Source organism: Rousettus aegyptiacus, unplaced genomic scaffold (genome assembly GCF_014176215.1).
Source record: "Rousettus aegyptiacus isolate mRouAeg1 unplaced genomic scaffold, mRouAeg1.p scaffold_m13_p_3, whole genome shotgun sequence".
Lineage (NCBI taxonomy): Eukaryota > Metazoa > Chordata > Mammalia > Chiroptera > Pteropodidae > Rousettus > Rousettus aegyptiacus.
In genome coordinates this window covers 71,480,873-71,484,318 of record NW_023416306.1, presented here as the reverse complement: position 1 = coordinate 71,484,318, position 3,446 = coordinate 71,480,873, and the positions used below count along the sequence as shown (strand labels likewise).

Genomic DNA, 3,446 nt, shown 5'->3' with positions numbered 1-3,446 from the left:
CTCAGCCAATAACTGAAAGGAGTTTGGAGATAAATACCTGACACTTCCTCACCCCACCAGTAGGACAATTTGCAGGCATATTTTGTTCAGTCTCCTAGAGGTTTCCAGTAGGATTAGACCCCTGTGGGTCCCAAGTCTGGCTGTGATCCTGGCTCCTGGCTAGGGATAGGACTTCAGATTTGAAATGTTAAATTAATAGTAGGGCCCCTGCACCTAACTTATGTAAATATGACTCAGATTATTGTTTATTACGTACGTGTGGCAGAATGCCACTATTGTTCTCTGACATACCCCTAGCGCAGAAGCATGGTCTCCTGGCAATAAATTTGGTGCCTGCTATTTCATTCCCATGTCGGCTCCTCCTATATTCTTCCAACTGGGCGTCTCATCACCAAAAACTTCCTTTCTTGATCAGCTTGGTGCTGACACGTGGTGGAGCCAACAGGATGAAGTGAGTATAGCCCCCAGCGTTCCGGATGGTTCCCCAGGTGGAGGATACCTGGTGGAAAACATGTAGGACCCTGCCTCCCAGTGGTATCCTTTGGCACCATATCTGGCTACATGGACGTCCCCAGAGGATTGGAAAGGAATGAAGCCATGTCCAGGTGACGTCTGGAAAGCCCTGGAGTTGCTGGAGCCAAATGTTCCAACTGCTCACTTGGAGGCAGTGGGTTGGGTGGCCTGGATGCTCCTGGTAGTGCTGCAGCAGGCCAGCCTGGAGGTTCAGGATCAGGCTCAGCGGGTACAACAATTGCAACATCAGGAAGAAGCACTGGAAAGGTGGCTGGCAGCAGCAGAACAGCCCTGATGGGTCGCTGCATCATCCAGGTCTGGGAGCCCACTGGGGATATTCCTGCAGGTATGGCTGGTGATATGGCAGCAGGTTGAAGTAGAGCAGCCGTTGGCCCCAGGGGGGCAAGCTTGTGATGCCCCCAGGCTAAAAAAGCATACCACCTTGATCCACTACACCCCCACCAAACTCTGGGACCTGAGAAAACAGATATGGCAGAGAGCTGGGGAGATGGTTCCAGGGCGGCTGTTGTGGCTGTGGGATGACGGGGCCGAAGGGACTGAATTATCTTTGGAAGAGATGGCTCAGCTGGCCTCAGTAACGGTGACACCGTCCCTCAGGTGCCAGAATGTGGCATGTTCGGCATGGGGTGCAGGCAACCATGCCCTCATTAACTGGCTCATGTCCGCTGCATGAACAGTGTGGGCTGACCCTGGGGAGCTGCCAGAGACAGTGAGCAGATGGACCACGTACTTAGATCTGGTCCATATAATTCAGGAAATGGGTATGCAACAGATGGTGTTTCAGGCCCAGTACACCAGCCCCGATGAGGTGGTATTTACAACCCATATGAAGGACTTGATCTTGACCTCTGGCCCAGCTGGTACCTTTGGCATCATGGCAGCACTGCTGGTCCCTTACGTGGATAGGCAGATCAACGAGGTAACGTTGATATAGAAGTGAAACTCAGGGAGCTTTCCACCCAAGTGTGTGCTGTACCACTCCCAAGTCAGCCAGTACACGGATGGAGGCGTGGCCAAAGAGGGGGGCGGGGCAGCGCCCAGCCCAATAAACTGTGAAAGTGACCTTCCGGTAGATGTGATTTGATCTTCTCGCAGCAGGGATCACTGCAGAAATGACTGAGCAGCCACCTAATGAAGTGTGGCTGGCACTGTGGAATCAGCTGCGCCCTGACCAACAGTTCACTCCTATTCCTGGGAAAGCCACAACCCGTAAGGTTCGGCTAGCGGATTATCTCGGTGATTAGGAATCCGGCCGGTACACCCGGTTGGCAGGGGAGCCGGTTGACAAGAGGCCACGAGCGGAACTGACTGTACACCACCCCCCGGCACCACCCCTCAGGCCCCCCACTCTCCCCGGGAATATGCAGAGGGTGTTAGCCCTTGTGGACACAGGAGCTGACAGCGCCCTGCTCTATGGGAATCCCGACAGTTTTCTGGGCTTGCTGCAACCATAGAAGGCTATGGGGATCAAATCATTAGCATGCAGCAGGTCCCTATGACATTGGGTATTGGCAGATTGCCTCCTCGGACATATCCAGTGTACACATCCCCCATACAGGAGTACATTTTGAGGATTGATGTTTTGCGAGGCTTGACTGTAAATACCACTGCTGGTGAATTTCGCCTTTGTATCCAGATGGCAGAGGATTCACTGTTAACAGGGAGTTTTGTCCTTAGCCTCTGGCCCATTCCTCTACTGTGACACCAGTGGAGACCCCCTGGCCCACTACCTTTGGAGAAATTGTCTAGTACCACAGGCCAGGATCAACTCCTCTCCCAGCCACCCTTCTATCTCAAGTTGGGCAAGTGGCCTGTGTCCTCCCAGGACAGGACTTACCCCTAATGGTGCCTTTGTCTACTCTATCTTATCCCCCAGGCTGACAACAGGGAACAGCGTCATGTCCTGGGCTCCTAACTTGTCTAACATACAGGTGACTTTAAATTCCATGTGTGGAGGACCTCATAAGTATATCCATTCATTTGTTTTAGATTAGACCCCTGCAGGTAACAGGGCTGAATTAGGTGAATATGGAGGAAGAAATACTCAATGGTCACTACCAAGGCAGGACTGGGACATGATTTCCGTGAACCCATGTCTCCTCCCCCACAAAATCTCTGCTCCTCCTTGAGCTTCTCCATCTCAATAAATAGCAACTGACTGCACAGGCTCCATCCTGGGCATCACCCTGGACTTCCTTCCCTCACATACTCTACTGGATTTATCACTGAGTTCTGCTGCCTCTGCCATCAAAATGTATCTGCCATCCAACCACTTCTCATCATTGCCTCTGCTGGACTCTAATCCAAGTCACCACCATCTACCTGGATTGTTGTAAGAACCTCTCACTAGTCTCCCTGCTTGCTCCCTCAGCCCTTTATGGTTTAATCCAGGTGTCACAAACCTTTTTTGCAAAGGGCCAGGTAGTTAATATTTTAGGCCTTACAGCATATAAACAGCCACAGATATTATACAAGAAAATGGATACCGAAATTTGAATTCAATGTAATTTTCACATGCCATAATATATTTTTTGACTTTTTTTCAAATACTTAAAAATATGAACACCGTTATATCTCAGGCTGTATAAAAAAAGGATGGAGGACCAGATTTGGCCCAAAAGTTTGCCAACTTCCCGTGAACTAATTATACAACAGTAAACCAATCCCTGTAAAATTTGCCAGTTCATCGTTCCTCAGCAACTAGCTTTCTCATCATTTCTCATCTCCCTGAGCTTCATAGGAGAAGAACTTCTTTGGCGCATGGCCATGTGACCTACTCCTTCTCTAACACTCTTCGCTGCCACTTCCCCTCTGGTCACTTCTCTGCATCCACACGGAGGCACTCCAAGAATGCTCTTACCTCTGAGCCGTGGCACTTGTAGGCCCACCCTCTGAATTCTCTTTTCTTAACT

General features: G+C 50.3%; 1 pseudogene; it reads left to right on the top strand.

Annotated features, from left to right (window-relative positions):
* Positions 1 to 589: 589 nt before the first annotated feature.
* On the top strand, positions 590 to 2,033 carry LOC118615083 (annotated as a pseudogene).
* Positions 2,034 to 3,446: the final 1,413 nt, after the last annotated feature.